Source organism: Loxodonta africana, chromosome 2 (genome assembly GCF_030014295.1).
Source record: "Loxodonta africana isolate mLoxAfr1 chromosome 2, mLoxAfr1.hap2, whole genome shotgun sequence".
Taxonomy (NCBI): Eukaryota; Metazoa; Chordata; class Mammalia; order Proboscidea; family Elephantidae; genus Loxodonta; species Loxodonta africana.
In genome coordinates, this window is record NC_087343.1 from 223,683,420 (window position 1) to 223,703,464 (window position 20,045).

General features: G+C 40.5%; 1 non-coding gene across 1 annotated transcript; it reads left to right on the forward strand.

Annotated features, from left to right (window-relative positions):
- The first annotated feature begins 3,083 nt into the window (after positions 1-3,083).
- On the forward strand, positions 3,084-3,190 carry LOC111753096 (U6 spliceosomal RNA). Its single transcript, XR_002787951.1, has one exon. It is a non-coding gene; the product is annotated as a U6 spliceosomal RNA (small nuclear RNA).
- The last annotated feature ends 16,855 nt before the right edge of the window (positions 3,191-20,045 follow it).

The following is a 20,045-nucleotide window of genomic DNA, read 5'->3' on the forward strand; positions in this document are numbered from 1 at the left end:
GAGTGCCTGTGGAGGCTAGAGAAGAACACCCCTGAAAATGTGTGTGGGGGGTGTGAAATGAGCCAGGCTGCTCAGGGATGAAACGCTCATCCTGCACTCTTCTGGGGTTCTCAGTGCCACCAAACACGCTGCACAGGAATGGTCAGAGGACCAACACCGTGTCCCAGTCTGGTTGTAAACTCAACTGATGAGTACATTAGTGTTGCTATTTTTATGCTTCTTTTCCTCCCCATTTCAGGTGGCATATATAGTGCATAGACCGGGACACTAGAGATGGGGCAATTTTTGTGTGGCTGTTTGCAGCCACAGTTGGGGCAGACAGTGCACCTATTAAAGATTACTTCTGCCATAGAGAAAAATCCATTCTGGCCTTTGAATTAAAATTCTGGGGATTTATTCAGTGTAGAGATCCATTACAATGATGGAGACCACCAGCTCCACAAGTGAAAACATGGCAATTTCAGTGTGAGGGTCTCAGAATAAAGGTTATATAGGGCTAAGGCAGGAGATTATAACAAAATCTTGACTGGTTAGTTTTCAATTGAGGTCATAAGTGGGGAAAGGACTTCTAATGGGTACATGCATACAAATGGACTACATGATTATTTACAGGGGTTATTTATAGAAATTTAGGAGGGTACAAAGTTTACAAGTCACAGAATACTTACTATACACATCCCCAGAGTAGTCTGTAAAAGTGTTTTGTTTGAAGTAGAACACTCCTTGCAACTGTCATTTTTTATATAAAACATTTCTGGGAGATGCCTCATATCAGGCCTCGCTTGCACCAGGACCCCTATACCTAAACTCTGCTTGCTTAAATGAAACTTTTCTGGTTGCCTGGGAGCTTCAGATAAGGCTGTGTCCAGGTCATAAATGTGTTTGCATCAAAGCTTCTTCCTTGGAATGCTTTCATGTCACATCCTTGCTTGCCTGCAGAGAAAATTCCTTCCTAGCTGCCCATGATTGCTGGTTTCAACTCCGCTGAATGCATTAGATATATAGGTTTAGTTAGACATTTCCATCTGGTCAATAGTTTTAGGGAAATTTCTTTCTCATAATTCCCTCCTTTTGATCAGAGATTTCATTGAACACTTTCTGATCAACTTAAAAGTCAGTTTTTTCTGGATGGACTTGACTTATTAGTGGCTGCTTAAATCAGCAAATATTTAAGACCATGTAGTAAAAGTAGCCATGCACCACCAAGTGTTTTTACTTTGCCATAGGGGAGTTCTCATCTTCAGATTGAGCCGGTCTCATGTTGCCCCAAAGGAGTAACTCATCTTCTGCAAGGTGTCTCTGGCCATTTGGGAACTTGGGTTTTCTTCATCATGCTACAACAGTCATTTTCAAGGCTGAATGGGAGGGAAGCTCATTTTGAAAACATTCTGACCATTTCAAATAAAAAAACTAAACTCTGCGCTCCTCCGATTCATGAGGAATGCTAATACCCTTTGCATATATTAGCTTACACATGGGCATTAGGTTGCTTCTCTGGGCCAAGGTGTTAGTAGTAATTTTCAAACAACATTTAACAGCACCAATTGCAATTACTACTAACATTAAAATCCATGATACTATGGAGCAAAATTGACCTAATCCAGGTGCCCATTCCATTGGGTATTCAGCTGAAAATATCCAAAAAAGAAAAACCAAACCTGGTTTTTCAGCTTTTTTGTAGCCAAGTGGCCTTTTGGCATATTTATGTAATGTCATGTTCAACTTCACCTGAAGTGTTAAACCAGGTGAAGCATTAGGTATTAGCTATAATGCAGACTCCCCTTTACTGAGCCAGCAAGAAATCTAGAGTAGTTCTATGATCTAAAACCACCTTAACCCCAGATTTTAATGATTTTTCTTGAGCAGTCATAGCAATAGCAACATCATCAGCTATCCCTTCCATGGTGCTGGAGATGTTCCAGACAGCATGCTCTAAGTCTGAAACTCTATACCAGGGAAGGAATGCCCAGAAGAATGAGTAGCCCAGCTCTCCATTTTCTGTCAATGGGTTTTCACTATTTCTTCCCTGGGCATCTCTACCATCTCATTTCGTCCTAATTCTCTCTAATAATCTTAAATTATTGGTGCAATGTAAACTCTCATTATAAGAATGGATATCTAAAGAGATTCCCATGTGGCCTAAGGTACATTGACCTGCCATATTCCAACCATCCAAGCAAGATAAATCCCAGGTATGTGACTTATTATTTGGATTATAATTTGCAAAGGTGGGGTATATTGACCCTCCACATAAAAATACATACCCACATGGGGCACATATTATGGCAGTTCTGATGTCTTTACATGGGAGAGGGATGATTTGATTAATCTGTTCAAGCAAATTCTGTCAAGGAGTTGTTAAAAATAGACAGCTATTCTAACCTTAGCCAATTTCACATTTGGAAACAAAAAGACTTTTTTTCTTGTAGACATGCTGTTAAATTTCCTGAAAATGCCACGTTTCAATATCTAAGAGGAGCATTATATGAAATTAAGGGCTTATTTTTACAGTCTGAAGAAGAGGTTCAGGGTATTTTGGAATACTCTTTAACTCTAATCTGAGTTAGATTGAAAAATGGAATTTGGGATTGAGCCGGTATCTCAGAAGGAATCCACAGTCTCACACATATGACTCACCTAGAGGTGATGTTAAAGCTGATGGTAGCGGGGGAACAAAACTATAACTCAGTGTGGGAGTAGCTAATAGATCTGAGTTCTCATGTATCTTTTTGGTAAAGGATGACAGATTCAGCACTCAGTAAAATTTGTGGATGATGCAGTTTCCTGAGAAAACCTAATAAAGGCATACTCATGCCAAGAATTAAAGAGAGCTGTGGAGAGCAGTATCATGAGCAGAAAGTTAAAGAAGTTTTCATAATGAAGGAGAAACAGCCCAGAAAAAATAAATTAAGGATACTACCATACAAATAATAACAATAACAAAATAAACCTCAGCAGTAAAAGGCATAAAGATAGGAAAGCTACTAACATATAAAGGACAAATATAATTAGAATGTTAATGATAAAAAGACACTTTTTTTCAAAATTTGTGTCTCATTAAACTAATCTAAGACTAGCTTAAGGTGCTCGCTTCGGCAGCACATATACTAAAATTGGAACAATACAGAGAAGATTAACATGGCCCCTGCGCAAGGATGACACGCAAATTCGTGAAGCGTTCCATATTTTTGACCCGAAGCAAAGAAGTTTCTGGGATAAGCTGAATGCTTCAAAGGTCAGCGGAGCAAGGGCGGGGGTTTGGGGACCATGGTTTAAGGGGACTTCTAAGTCAATTGGCAAAATAATTCTATTATGAAAACATTCTGCATCCCACTTTGAAATGTGGCATCTGGGGTCTTAAATGCTAAGAAGAGGCCATCTAAGATGCATCAATTGGTCTCAACCCACCTGGATTAAAGAAGAATGAAGAACAGCAAGGTCACACGACAACTATGAGCCCAAGAGACAGAAAGGGCCACATGAACCAGAGACTTACATCATCCCGAGACCAGAAGAACTAGTTGGTGCCCGGCCACAACTGATAACTGCCCTGACAGGGAGCACAACAGAGAACCCCTGAGGGAGCAGGAGATCAGTGGAATGCAGACCCCAAATTCTCACAAAAGGACCATACTTAATGGTCTGACTGAGACTAGAGGAATCCCGGCAGTCATGGTCCCCAAACCTTCTGTTGGTCCAGGACAGGAACCATTCCCGAAGACAACTCATCAGACATGGAAGGGACTGGACAATGGGTTGGGGAGAGATGCTGATGAAGAGTGAGCTACTTGTATCAGGTGGACACTTGAGACTGTGTTGGCATCTCCTGTCTGGAGGGGGGTGGGAGGGTAGAGAGGGTTGGAAGCTGGCAAAACAGTCACGAAAGGAGAGACTGGAAGGGCTGACTCATTAGGGGGAGAGAAAGTGGGAGTATGGAGTAAGGAGGTGTATATAAACTTATATGTGACAGACTGACTTGATTTGTAAACATTCACTTGAAGCTCAATAAAAATTATAAAAAAAAAAAGACTAGCTTAAGAAGTGAGGAGTCAGTAGGATGTAAAAGGTGAGAAAAATGACAAAGAATGCAATGGTAAAGTTCAAAACAAAAAGAGCTAACGTGGAGGGTAATTTCAGGCAGGTCGTATGAAATATATCTAGTCTCTAAAGGTTGTTGTTAGGTGCTGTCAAGTCGGTTCCAACTCGTTGTGACCCTGTGCACAACAGAGCAAAACACTGCCCGGTCTCGCACCTTCCTCCCAATTGTTGCTATGCTTGAGCCCATTGTTGCAGCCACTGTTTCAATCCATCTCATTGAGAGTCTTCCTCTTTTCCACTGACCCTGTACTTTACCAAGCACAATGTCCTTCTCCAGGGACTGGTCCCTCCTAATAATATGTCCAAAGTATGTGAAACACAGTCTTGCCATCCTTGCTTCCAAAGAGCATTCTGGTTGTACTTCTTCCAAGGCAGGTTTGTTCATTCTTTTGGCAGTCCATGGTATAGTCAATATTCTTTGCCAACATCACAATTCAAAGGTGTCAATTCTTCTTCAGTCTTCTTTATTCATTGTCCAGCTTTCACATGCATATGAGGTGATTGAAAATACCATGGCTTGGGTCAGGCACACCTCAGTCCTCAAGGTGACATCTTTGCTTTTCAACACTTTAAAGAGGTCTTTTGCAGCAGATTTGCCCAATGCAATGCGTCTTTCGATTCCTTGACTGCTGCTTCCATGGGTGTTGATTGTGGATCCAAGTAAAATCAAACCCTTGACAACATCAATCTTCTCTCCATTTATCATGAAGTTGCTTATTGGTCCAGTTGTGAGGATTTTTGTTTGCTTTATGTTGAAGTATAATCCATACTGAAGGATGTGGTCTTTGATCTTCATCAGTAAGTGCTTCAAGTCCTCTTCATTTTCAGCAAGAAAAGTTGTGTTACCTGCGTTAACACAAGTTGTTAACGAGTCTTCCTCCAATCCCTATGTCCCATTCGTCTTCATATAGTCCAGCTTCTCAGATTATTTGCTCAGCATACAGATTGAATAGGCACGGTGAAAGGATACAACCTTGACGCACACCTTTCCTGACTTTAAACCATGCAGTATTCATTTATTCTGTTGAAACGACTGCCTCTTGATTCATGTACAGAGTCTTCATGAGCACAATTAAGTGTTCCAGGATTCCCATTCTCCGCAACGTCACCCATAGTTTGTTACAATCCACACATTTGAATGCCTTAGCATAGTCGATAAAACACAGGTAAACACCCTTCTGGTATTCTCTGCTTTCAGCCAGAATCCATCTGACATCAGCAATGATATTCCTGATTCCACATTCTCTTCTAAATCTGGCTTGGATTTCTGGTTGATGCACTGCTGCAGCCACTTTTTAATGATCTTCACCAAAATTTTGCTTGCATGTGGTATAAATGATATTGTTCGATAATTTTCACATTTGGTTGGATCACCTTTCTTGGGAATAGGCATAAATATGTACCTCTTCCAGTCAGCTGGCCAGGAAGCTGTCTTCCAAATGTCTTGGCATAGACAAGTGAGCACACCCAGTGCCACATTCATTTGTTGAAACATCTAAATCGGTATTCCATCAATTCCCGGAGCCTTGTTTTTCATCAATGCCTTCAGTGCAGCTTGGACTTCTTCCTTCAGTACCATTGGTTTCTGATCATATCCTACCTCCTGAAATGGTTGAACATCGACCAGTTCTTTTTGGTGTAGTGACTCTGTGTATTCCTTCCATCTTCTTTTGATGCTTCCTGTGTCGTTTAATATTTTCGCCATAGAACCCTTCAGTATTGCAACTTGAGACTTGAATATTCTCTTCAGTTCTTTCAGCTTGAGAAATGCGGAGTGTGTTCTTCCCTTTTGGTTTTCTATCTCCAGGTCTCTGCACGTGGCATCATAATACTTTACTTTGTCTTCTTGAGCCACCCTTTGAGATCTTCTGTTCAGCTCTTTTACTTCATCATTTTTTCCTTTTGCTTTAGCTACTTGACATTCAAGAGCAAGTTTCAGAGTCTCTTCTGACACCCTTTTAGGTCTCTTCTTAGTATCTTGTCTTTTTAATAACCTCTTGCTTTCTTTATGTATGATGTCATTCCACAACTAGCCTGGTCTTTGGTCATTAATGTTCAACCCATCAAATCTATTCTTGAGATGGTCTCTAAATTCAGGTGGGATATACTCAGGGTCATACTTTGGCTTTCGTGGACTTCTTCTAATTTTCTTCAGTTTCAACTTGAACTTGTATATGAGTAATTGATGGTCTGACACACAGTTGGCCCCTGGCCTTGTTCTGAATGTTGATATTGAGCTTTTCCATTGTCTCTTTGCACAGATGTAGTCAATTTGATTCCTTTGTATTCCACCTGGTGAGGTCCACGTGTATAGTCACCATTTATGTTGGTGAAAAAAGGTATTTGCAATGAAGAAGTCATTAGTCTTGAAAAATTCAATCATGTGATCTCCAGCATCGTTTATATCACCAAGGCCATATTTTCCAACTACTGATCCTTTTTCTTTGTTTCCAACTTTCTCATTCCAATCACCAGTGATTATCAATGCATCCTGATTGCATGTTTGATCAATTTCAGGCTGCAGAAGTTGGTACAAATTTTCAATTTCTTCATCTTTGGCCTTAGGGGTTGGTGTGTAAATTTGAATAATAGTCGTATTAACTGGTCTTCCTTGTAGGTGTATGGATATTATCTTATCACTGACAGCGTTGAACTCCATGATAAATCTTGAAATGTTCTTTTTGACAATAAATGGTACACCATTCCTCTTCAAGTTGTTATTCCTGGCATAGTAGGCCATGTGATTGTCTGATTCAAAATCACCAATACCAGTCCTTTTCAGTTCACTAATCCCTAGGATATTGATATTTATGTGTTTCATTTCATTTTTGACAATTTCCAATTTTCCTAGATTCATACTTCATACATTCTCTAAAGGTAGCATTTATAAAAAGTGCTTTGGGCTTACAAGGGAAAAATCATATATCAGAACAAGTGATGATATTCCAAAACTTCAATCCACTAATAACAAAAAGAAAACTATGATGATTAGAAAAGAAATTCCAAGAATCTCAACAGTTCACATTTGGAATATCTTATTAGTCTAAAAATTCTGGAAATTCAAAGAAATACCCTTGAATAGCCCTCATCATCATCATCACAGAACATAAGACAAGTAAAGAAGTGGGTATGTTTGATAACCAATTTGCAAAAGCACCAGGAAGTATTAGCTTCCATTACTTACATGGGAAAAACATAAAACATGTAGTAATTTGAAGTTCGTAGAGTCAAACAGTAAATACCAGTATAATGACTAAATAAATAGGAGAGTAAAGAAATCAATATAAATAAATTTCACAGATGAATTTGATTAACACCTGGCTCAGTCAATTTGTGGTCCTGTGTTAGGGATAAGTAGTCTGCAAGCCTGATTCTGGGTTTTAAGAAGAATCTTTTTGCCAGATTCCATCTGCTTCTTTTCTTGGCTGTGTTTAAATTTTAATTTTAATCCTTCACAAGGTTCAACAGTCTATTTGGGAACCAGGCCTCCTTTAATTGGGGCAGATGAATCCAGGATTTTTCCCCTGCAATTCTGCAGCACATGGATTGGTGAGTGTCTTAGTCATCTAGTGCCGCTACGACAGAAATACCACAAGAGGATGACTTTAACAAAGAGAAATTTATTCTCTCATAGTCAAGTAGGCTAGAGTTCAAATTCAGGGCACCAGCTCCAGGGGAAGGATTTCTTCTATCTGTTGACTCTGGAGGAAGGTCCTTGCTATCAATCTTCCTGTGGTCTAGGAGCTTGGTTGTGCAGGAACCTCGGGTCCGAAGAATGCATTGTTCTCCCAGCACTGCTTTCTTGGTGGTATGAGGTCTCCCTGTCTCTCTGTTTGCTTCTCTCTTTTATATCTCAAAAGAGGTTGGCTGAAGACACTATCTAATCTTGTAGATTACATCAATATAACTGCTACTAATCCATCTTATTATCATAGTGATAGGATTTACAACACATAGGAAAATCTTATGACAAAATGGTAGACAATCACACAATACTGGAAATCATGGCTTAACCAAGTTGTCACATATTTTGGGGGACACAATTCAATCCATTACAGAGCATGAGATCAAGTAAGGACCCTTCCATTGTGGTTCAAGGGAGTCCTTTATCTGGTGTCTTTTCCAATAAACATAATCCCCAGGCAAGAAGTGTGAGGCATTAGCCACTTCAGCGCCCTTACTATCAAAAGCCTCCTTAAGAAATTTAGCATATTCTTTAGCATAATGAATTAAATATTGACAACATTTTCATAAACTTGCTTGTATTAGATTTGAATGACCGATGGCTGCTAAATATGGTAAATTCATGGGCTGGCCTGTTAAAAAAAAAGAAAGAGGTAACTTATAAGGACTGTGATCATTAAGGTTGTGTGTAAGCTTGGTTGGGCCATGATACATCAGTTGTGATGTAGTTTTGGCAGTTGTATGATGATGTGATCATCTCTAAGAAGAAATTTGATACAATGTGATCTCCTCCATGATGGGATCTCTTGTGAGTGGCCAATCAGTTGAAAGGGAGTTTCCTTGAGCGTGTGACCTGCATCTGAATATAGGTGGACTTTCTGGCAGGGCTCATGGGCTTTTGCTCACTCTGGATCCGACAGCTGATTCCTGTTCATCTGGCCTCCAGTTCTTGAGACTTGAGCTAGCAGCTTACCTGTAGTCTTGCCTGCTAATCTTGGGATTCATCAGTCTTTGCAGCCTGTGAGCAAGAGCCCTGCTGTCTGACCTACCAATCTTGGGTTTGCCAGCCCCGGTGGCTACTTGAATTAGAAGAAGCCTCCAGCCTGACCCATGGACTTGGGACATTCCAGCCTCTACAACAGTGTGAACCATTTCCTTGATATAAATCTCTGTATACATATATTTATATGCTTTACTGGTTTTGCTTCTCTAGAGAACCCAGCCTAAGACAAGGGCCTAAGTTCATCAACAGTGGGAGAGCTTGCAGCCAAGTCAATCCCACAGATGACGTGAGCTTTATCAATCGAGTTTTTATGATAACATTAATCCTTTACGCAACATCAGAAGACGGGTGATGATAAGGACAATGGAGCCTCGGAAAAATGGGAAAGATGCACCAAACAGCAGTGATTACTTGGCCTGTAAAGTGGGTTTCTCGGTCACTGCAGAAGATAGCAGGAGCTCCCCACAGAGGAATGATATTTTCTAACTAGCTTTTTAGCCACAAAAGCAGCCATGGCTTTGTAGCAAGGAAAAGCCTCAACCCAATGTGAATACCTGCAAATCTTAACTAAAACAAAATTATAACCATTGGAAGGTGTTAGTTGAATAAAATTTATCTGCCATTCAAGCATCGGCCAGTTGGCAAGGAGGCCTTCCAGGTGGAGATTGATAATGTTTACCTGGTTTAAATTTTGAGCAACAGTACATTGTCTGACTTCCTAATCCACAGCTTTCCAAAACCCCCCAAAAATATTTTCGTAAAATACCAATTGTTTTGTCCCTGCCCAAATGTTATTTCATATGGAAGGAAGTTGCAAAAGAAATATGCAAATCTTTGGGGCAACCAGTCTGGCATCAGGCCCTTCCCGTAAACAGTAGTTTTTATTAGCTTTACAGCCTTCCCTTTCCCATTGCCCACTCCAATAGAAGAGCATTTACTTGGCGGCAAGCCAAATCATGCAGACCGAGGGGTCCCATCTAGGGTCTTCAGCCACCAGACCTTTGACCAAGCCCTGGTGGGAGACTGACAAAAGTGACATTTACCATGGATCCCAGACTTGTTAGGACAATGCTTATAAGAAAATCTATAAAAAACTGTGCTAGAAGCACTCAGCATCATAAAGGCAGTGTGATCCACAGATGGACGACTAAAAGGATCAGAATAATTAGTGGCAGCCACAAAATTCTCCTGGAAGTGTCTTTCCTAAAAATCAATCGTCTTTTCTCCCAGAGTACCCTTCATGCTGGCTAAGCACACTCTGAGTAGGCAAACATGTGAACTAGCAGGCAAAACGGACCTATCCACAGGGCCTATCCACAAATGGGTAGTAGGGTCTTGATAACATTCAGTACATGCCCAGCCTTTAACCTCTTCTTCAGAGGTCAGTTGCTAATACTTGCCAAGAGTTTTGTAAAGGTCAGAAAATCAAGAAAAATTGAAAAGGCATGGATTTGGCTTAGTCAGGTCTGACTTAATGTGAATTAATATTCTTAAAAAGTTGGGGTTAGAATTTGGCGATTTCAAACATTCTGACACTTTCAAAGAGCATAATTCTTTCATTCCTTCTTCTTTATTCCAGTTATGCGTGGGGGACTGAGATGCAGCTTCCTTGGCAGTCATATCAACTAAGGCATTTCCCCTAAATTCCTCCATCTGGGAAGTACTTTCAGGTTGATGGGTTTGGATTTTGACTACTGCCATCTCAGAGGGAGCAAGAGGGCTTCTACAAGGTCAGCCACAGGAGAGCCATGCTTAATTTGTGTTCCAGAAGATGTCAAACACCCCTTTGTTTCCATAAACTTTCAAGAAATCATGAACAATTACAAAACATACTGTGAATCTGTATAAATGGTTATCAATTGTCCAGAAACCAGCTTGCAAGCCCTGGTGAGTGCAATCAATTCAACTTGAGCTGAAGTAATTTCAGGAAGGATGCCACTCCCCAAAACTGTGGTAGACACAGTGACAGCGTATCCTCCCTGGTATAGAGAACTAGAAAGATCTGGTTTTAAATATGACATATTAGTAAAAAGAACTAAATCAAGTTTAAGCAAAGGAGTTTCCTGTAAATCCTGTCTAGGAACGAGTAGCTGGTTAGTTAAATCGAGACAGTCATAAGGGGCTGTATCCATGTCATCAGATAGAGGTAGGAGGGTAGCTGGGTTTGAAGAGTTAATAGGTTGTAACCTAATACTGGATGCAGCCAAAAGAAGGACTTCACAAGAGGTTATCCTGCTAGCTGACAAATGTTGGGTTCAGGGAAGAATTTAAAATAGCATCCACATCAAGGGGATTACACATATCTAAAAACTTCCCCAATACAATATCAGCTATGGTTTCCGCTAGCTAGGCTGTTGAAACAACTGCCCTAAGGTGTGGGGGACATCCCCTGGGCACCTGTAAGCTATAGTAAAGCACCCTATGGGCTGCTACTGCCCTCCATGAGTCTGAGTAAGAGCCCCCAAAGCATTTCCAGCTGTTTCTAGGACATACAATGAAATTTTTTATTTGTAATTTGGAAATCCAAAGGCTGGAGTAGTAAGAAGAGACACCTTTAACTTAGAGACAGTTTGGTTGCCCTTCTCAGACAAGTGAAATGGGTCAGGTGGAGGCCCCTTTAAAAGCTGATATAATGGCTGTAAATTAGGGAGAAATTAGGGATCCAGGTACGACAATAGCCACAAAGCCTCAGGAATCCCCTCAATTTTTTCTTAGTGGTAGGGATTGGGAAAGCTAAAATCGTACCCTTTCTTTTTGGATCAATGGAAACTCTTTGTGCTGAAATAATATGCCCAGGTATTTCACTGATGATAAAGCCAACTGCAGTTGTTTTTTTGGGTTTTTGGACACCTTATGCCCTCTAGCAGCCAAATGCTGTAATAGCAAAACACTATCTTGCAAGCAGGCAACCAGTTTAAGGGAACAGACCATCTGTGTAATGGAGTAAGGTGGAACTGTGGGCAAATTGCAAAGACTGTAAATCAGCATGCAAAACCTGTAAAAAATAACTGGGACTCTCAGTATACTACTGAGGTAAAACTGTCCAGGTACATAGTTGATCATTTCACATAAAAAAAAAAAAAAAATTTTTTTTTTTTTTTTAGGTGAACAGAAAATGGCTTTCTGAGTGAACTGGAATAATGAAAGAGGCACTACATGAATCCATTACAGAAAAGTGAGTTGTTTTGTGGGGGGGGGGGACATTTGATAAAAGTAAATGAGGATTGGGCACCACGGGAAAATGCAGGATAACAATGCATTTGATGACACACAAATCCTGTACAAAATACCACCTTCGGTTCCCAGATTTCTTCACAGGAAAAACGGGTATTGCACAGACTACCACAAGGGATAATGAATCCCTTCTCCAAAAAAATCTTGAATTACCGGGGCTTATCCTTCTTGGGCCTCCTTCTTTATAAGGTATTGAGAAAGCCAAGGCAGAGATTTGGAGTGATCTGTTTGAATTTTAATAGATTCTGGTAACAGAACCCAGCCAACACCCATGGATGAGCTGACCCATAGACTTTCCAACACTTCAAAAAGACACTCTAAATAGCTCATAGCTCCTTGGAGCTTAGAAATCTGTCAGGGGAAAGTAAGTGCCTGAAGATGGCACAAGGCTTCCTCTGAGTCTAAGTATTTGGGGGTGGAGAACTACCAGGCAGATCTAAATAATTTTCCTATAATCAGTAAATTTGATATGACATTTCCATTTAGATTTTTCAAAAAATCTCTGCCAAACAAATTAACAGAGGCATCTGAGCTCGGGAGGAAGAGGTGCATCTCTTCTATGGATCCTAAGGAAATGGGGACAATTTGGGAACACACCAAAATCTGTTCCTTATTTGAAATCCCCACAACCTTAGACATTGTATTACTTTGGGGTACAGACTTTTATAAGCTTTTATTGCTGAAAGAGACGCTTCCATATCGAAAGGAATTTGCAGGGTTCCAGGCTAATTCTAATAATAGTTTTTCCTTGTGCATCTGGGGTGACCCTTGAATAGTCTCTATTTTGTCCCTGGAGCCTCTTCATTGGAGCTTGGGAGCGGTAGAGGGTAAGATGCCTAATTTAATTTTTAATTTGGCACACCCTCTTTTAAAGTGTCCCGTTTCTTACAGTAAAAACAGGCTATTCAAAAAGCTGGAAGCAACCAAGGTGCCCATTAGTGGATGAATGGATAAATAAACTGTGGTATATTCACACAATGGAATACTACGCATCGATGAAGAACAATGTTGAATCCATGAAACATTTCATAACATGGAGAAATCTGGAAGACATTGTGCTGAGTGAAATCAGTCAATTGCAAAAGGACAAATATTGTATAAGACCACTATTATAAGAACTGGAGAAACAGTTTAAGCAGAGAAGAAAATACTCTTTGATGGTTACGAGATGGGGAGGGCGGGAGGGAGGGAGAAGTGTATTCACTAAGTAGATAGTAGATAAGTTTCATTTTAGGTGAAGGGAAGACGATACACAATAAAGGAGTGGTCAATACAAATGGACTAAACCCAAAACAAAGAAGTTTCCTTAAAAAAACTGAACACTTCAAAGGCCAGCATAGCAGGGGAGGGGGTTTGAAGACCATGGTTTCAGGGGACATCTAAGTCAATTGGCATAATAAAATCTATTAAGAAAACATTCTGCATCCCACTGTGGACAGTGGCGCCTGCAGTCTTAAACACTAACAAGCGGCCATCTAAGATGCATCAATGGGTCTCAACCCACCTGGAACAAGGAAGAATGAAGAACACCAAAGGGGCAAAATAATTATGAGGCTAAGAGACAAAAAGGACCACATAAACCATAGACTACATCAGCCTGAGATCAGAAGAGCTAGATGGTACCTGGCCACAACCGATGATTGCCCTGACAGGGAACTCAACAGAGAAACCCTGAGGGAGCAGGAGAGCAGTGGGATGCAGACCCCAAATTCTCATAAAAAGACCAGACTTAATGGTCAGACTGGGACTGGAGGAACCCCAGAGGCCATGGATCCCAGACCTTCTGTTACCCCAAGGCAGGAACCACTCCCAAAGCCAACTCTTCAGACAGGGATTGGACTGGAATCTCAGTACACCCTGTGCCGTTGAGTCAGGGGATGGAAAATGAGACTGGTGAAGAACCAGCTTCTTGGATCAAGTCAACACATAAGACTATGTTGGCATCTCCTGTCTGGAGTGAAGGTGAGAGGGCAGAAGTGGCCAGAAGCTACCTGAATGTACACAAGGAGAGAGAGGGAAGAGAAGTGCTGTGCTATCTCATCAGAGGGAGAGCAATTAGGAGTGTATAGCAAGGTGTATGTAAATTTTTGTATGAGAGACTGACCTGATTTTGTAAACTTTCACTTAAAGCACAACAAAAACTAATTAAAAAGAAAAGAAAAAAAAAACAAGCTATTGTCCACAACTGGTTTCCTCTCATTCGGGCCCCAGTATTGCGGTTTTGTGCTCCAGGAATCTGTATCATAAGTTGAATACTTGAAATATTCATCTTGATCTCAATATGTGTATGATCCATACTTTAGATATTTTTAACATTCTGGCTGTCTTCCTGCCTCTTCCAGCTCCTTTGAGCTTCATTCTCCTTGACATCAGGCACCCTCAGAGATACTCCCTCTGCAGGAGTCCATCCTGGGGAGACTCAGCACCTTCCTGCATCATTGGCTTCCTGACTAAGGATTTTGGGACCTTGCCTCAGAGAAGGGGAGGCTTGGTTTTACAGTGGTTAAGCACTCACTGCTAACCAAAATGTTGGTGCTTCGAACATGCTCCTTGGAAACCCTATAGGGCAGTTATGCTCTCTCCTATAGGGTCGCTATGAGTCGGAATTGACTTGATGGCAACAGGTTTTGTTCTCTTTTCTTTTTTAAAAAAGAGAAAAGCAATTCAAACAGTGGCTCCTGAAAAGAACTAGACACCAAGTAACAGTAGAACCTAGCTTTTACAGAATGCTGTGTTTTTTTCTCAAAAGATTTCCTATTCTTTTATGTTATGCTTTCAATAACTCATAATAAGAAGAACAATTAACATTATCTCAGGATTAGAGATGAAATAAGTGAAAAGACGTCCCCCCGGAAGTCAAACACTATTAGTGATAGAGCCCAGATAGTGCTAGGCAAAGTTTTGGAGAAAAAAATAGATCTACAATCAAAAGTGAAATTGGGCCCTAGCAGTAACTGCTGTGGGACACACCCTCCCACCATGTTGTCGTTATGGTTGTTAGGTGCTGTGCAGTCAGTTCCAACTCATAGCAGCCTTATGTACGACAGAACGTTGCCCGGTCCTGCACCATCCTCTTGCTTGTTGTTCTGCTTGAGGCCATTGTTGCAGCTACTGCGTCAATCCATCTTGTTGAGGATCTTCCTCTTTTTCACTGACACTTTACTTTACCGAGCATGAGGTCTTTCTCCAGGCACTGGTCCCTCCTGATAGCACGTCCAAAGTATGGGAGATGAAGTCTTGCCATCCTAGCTTCTAACACGCACCGTGGCTATATTTCTTCCAAGACAGGTTTGTTCATTCTTCCGGCAGTACATGGTATATTCAATATTCTTTGCCAACAGCATAATCCAAAGGCCTTCAATTTTTCTTTGGTCTTCTTTATTTATTGCCCAGTTTTGACATACATATGAGGCAATTGAAAGCACCATGGCTTGAGTCAGGTGCACCTTAGTCCTTAAAGTGACATCTTTGCTTTTTAAAACTTTAAAGAGGGCTTTTGCAGCAGATTTGCTCAATGTAATGCGTTGTTTGATTTCTTGACTGCTGCTTCCATGGGTGTTGATTGTGGTTCCAAGTAAAATGAAATCCTTCGCAATGTCAATCTTTTCTCCATTTACCATGATGGTGCTTAGTGGTTCATTTGTGAGGATTTTTGTTTTCTTTATGTTGAGGTATAATCCATACTGAAGGTTGTAATCTTTGATCTTCATTAGTAAGTGCTTCAAGCCCTCTTCACTTTCAGCAAGCAAGGTTGTGTCATCTGCATAATGCAGGAGGAGTCCTCTGAAGCTGGGCAAACTCTCAGCTACGGAGGATAGAAAGTTAGCCAGAGGTCAGGGCCATTTCTCTGGGTTGGTGGTAAGAAGAATGGTTAGAGTAGAGGAGCTTCTCTGAGGCCCATCTGAAACCAAACCCATTTCCATCTAGGCTATTCTGGCTCATAGCAATCCTATAGAACAGAGTAGAACTGGTAATCTTTACAGAAACAGACTGCCATGTTTCTCTCCCAGGGAGCTGCTGGTACATTTGAACCACCTTTCGGTTAGCAGCTGAGTGCTTAACCACTGCACAACTAGGCCTCCTCTTCTCTGAGGCAGAGACCCCAAAATTCCCACTCAGGAAGCCAATGATGCAGGAAGGTGCTGAAGCTCCTCGGGATAGGCTCCAACAGGGGGAACAGCTCTGAGGGTACCTGATGGCAAGGAGAATGAAGCTCAAAAGAGCTGGAAGAGGCAGGAGGACAGCCAGAGGGTTAAAAATATCTAAAATATGGGTCGTGTACATATTGAGATCAAGATGAATATTTTCATTTTTCAACTTATGATACAGACTTTTGATGAACAAAACTCTTCCACAGCCACAATTATACACTGCAGGTTCCATTTCTGGCACGGCAGAGTACACTTCTTCCAGACCTAACCCTTGTGCAGGTGTTGTTGTTGTTGATGTTAGTTGCCATCAAGCTGGATCCTACTCATGATGACCAGATGTATAACAGAGAAGTTACCTGGTCCTGCATCATCTTCATGGTAGTTGGCATGTTTGAGTCCGTTGTCGTGGCTGTTGTGTCAATCCATCTCATTGAGGGTTTTCCTTGTTTTTGATGATCCTCTACCAAACATAATGTCCTTGTCTAGTGATTGGTCTTTCCTGATAATGTGCCCAAAGTAAGCAAAGACAGAGTCTCGTCATTCTTGCTTCTAAGGAATATTCTGGTTACATTATTGTGCAGGTAACAGCTGTAATTTTCAGAGAAATTACAAAAAACAACTACCTGAAGGCACTGAAGAGTGAACAAATTGCAGTCAGATTCTACAGGGAAGTTGACACTTGGAAGAAGGAATGGCAAAGGGGGAGTTTCCATTATCATAGTGTCAGCCTGATAGGACTTGCACCCATTAAAGATGACTAAAACAAACATAGAAAATGTCAACCTTTCTGGACTAAGAAACCAGAAGACTGATTTCAGGGCAACCGCAGCCGAAAAAGAGTGAGTGGAGAACTTAGGAACAGAAAAAGGCAAAAATTACAAGCCCCAAAGTCTGTGTATAAACTCTGCCCAAATCTCTGACTGGCCCCTTAGTTATCTACAGCTGTTGTAACAGAAATACCACAAATGGGTGGCTTTAACAAACAAAAGTGTATTCTTTCACAGTCTAGTAGGCTAGAAGTCCAAATTCAGGGCACCAGCACCAGGGGAAGGCCTTCTCTCTCTTCTGACTCTGGAAGAAGGTCCTTGCCATCAATCTTTCCCTGGACTAGGAGCTATCCACGCAGGAACCCCAGGTCCAAAGGACACGCTGTGCTCCCAAAGCTGCTTTCTTGATGGTATGAGTTCCCCATGTCTCTCTGTTCACTTCTCTCTTTTATATATCAAAAGAGGTTGACTAAAGACACAACTTAATCTTGTAGATTGAGTCCTGCCTCATTAGTATAACTGCCTCTAGTCCTGTCTCATTAACATCATAGAAGTAGGATTTACAACACATATGAAAATCACATCAGATGGCAAAATGGTGGACAATCACAAAATACTGGGAATCATGGCCTAGCCAAGTTGACACATATTTTAGAGGGACACATTTCAATCCATGACAACCCTAAACCATGTATATGTTGGACATAATCCAGCTAAAGATAGAAAAAAAGAAGAAAAACTGAATTGATATTTGAGCTGCCATGCAAGAGATAAAGTTTTGAAATGAGTCCAAATTAATTTTTTACTGTTTTGGTTATCTAGTGCTACCATAACAGAGATAACACAAGTGGATGGCTTTAACAAATAGAAATTTATTTTCTCATTGTTTAGGAGGCTATATGTCTGAATTCAGGGTGTCAGTTCTACAGGAAGTCTTTCTCTCTCTGTTGGCTCTGGAGGAAGGTCCTTTTCTCTTCTGAGCTTCTGCTCCTGGATGATCTTCATGTAACTTGGCATCTCCCTTCTCCTACATCTACTTCTTTCACTTGGTTGTTTAATCTCTTTTATATCTCAAAAGAGATTGACCTAAGACATAACCTACACTAACCCAGCCTCATTAACATAAAAAGACAACCCATTTCCAAATTGGATTATAACCACAGGCATAGAAGTTAGCATTTAAAACACATATTTAGGGGAGACACAATTTAATCTATACCACCTACTTAAAAAAAAAAGAAGAAAGTCAGCAACCTTCAGAGGAATATAACAGAATCTACCACAAAACAATCACAATGTCCAGTATATAATACAAAGCTACTTGATGCAGGAATAACCAGGAAAATGTGACCCATCCTCAAGATAACAGACAACCTATGAAAAGAAACCCCAAGTTGACCTAAATATCACAATTAACAGAAAAAGGTTTTAAAAGTAGCATTTTAATATGCTCAAAGAGGTAAATGAAAACATGCTTGCGGTAAAGAAAAAGAAAAAAAAATCAGCAGAGAAATGAAAACTGCAAAAGAGAAACGAATGAAAATTCTAGAACTAAAAAGTACAATATTCAAAATTTTCCAGTGGATGAGCTTAACTACAGAATGGGAAGCCTGTTCTGTCTCTGAAAAACCAGCGTCATGTAAAAGGGACTGTATTTAATAAAAAGTCTAAAGGGCAGAGGGGATTTACCACAAAGCTAACCAACTCAAATTTCAGGTCCCTTCCAAGGCGCTGGCAGTGTATTCACACGCTCAGGTGTTTTGGTATATTTTGAAGAAGTAAGGTATCTTAACCACAATCACATAAACCCTCTGTCTCTTTCCCTTCTGACTTTCATTCAGACATATGTCCCCTTATGTTGACAGGCATTAGAGTGGTTCCTGGCATTTGTGGAATCTGCGTAGGAAACCCTGGTGGTGTTGGGTTTAAGTGCTACAGCTGCTAACCAAAGGGTGGACTGTTCGAATCCGCCAGGTGCTCCTTGGAAACTCTATGGGGCAGTTCTACTCTGTCCTACAGAGTCGCTATGAGTCGGAATCGACTCGACGGCACTGGGTTTGGTTTGGTTTTTGGTTTGTCAAAGGAAACGTTGAGTAAGTTGAATTAGGGATAGATTTAGTAGTTAGGGTTTGGTAGATTGTACTTATGTGGTTTGCAATAATGTCTGTGCGTGTTTTTTTTTTTTTTTTTTTTTTTAATGCTAGTTGTTCTGGAGTAGGCATAGCTTCTGGAAGCACTCCTACCACCCATTTTTCTAACTTATCCAGCCTTGCGACATATAGGTGCAGGTTCAAGGTCAAACCTCAGTATGAACTTGTCTTGCAGCGTCCGGCACCATACGAATGTGAGAGTGGAGCAGAAACAAGATTTGAAGTGCACAGAGTCAGAAGTTAGTCTTTGTAAAATTATTTCAATTAGCACAGTGTAAAATTGCAAGAGAGGTTACTCAGTGATACCTAATCAAAGCAGACTTTCTCTCTTGTCAGAAATGTAATGACACAGCATATGCAATTTTCTGCAGGAATCATATGAAATAGAATTTATCAGAACACCCGTCTGTAGTGCAGTCTTGTAGCAGTTTCGTGAACAACAAGTATGTCTTGTGTAAAGAAGAATGTTTTATGCCTCGCAGTTATTGAACATTAAGGGGCTGTGAGTTTGTGTTAGTGGGGGAGGAACAACCCAGAAAAGGAGCATGAGAATGGTTGCACAACTCAAAGGATGTAATCAATGTCACTGAATTGTACGTGTAGAAACTGTTGCATTGGTATATGTTCTGCTGTGCATATTCTCAACAACAACATAAATAGCATTTTTTTAAAGTCATAAACGATGCTAAAGGAACAACTGAAAAGATCTTGCTAACCTTCATACAGAAAATATTACAAAATCGTTGTCATATGAAGAGGAATCAAAGAGTATCCTGGCAGAAAAAAGAAATGTAGGAAAATAAGTATTAAAGAGTTTTGGTGGGTAGGTAATAACATTATGCTGGTGTTCTAGATTTTGCGGATTTGTCAACTTTTTGAAGTTTGTGATTCTTTCAAAATTTTTTTCTTCTTCTAAATAAATATTTGTTTTACCTAACTTTATATTCATAATGCTGTA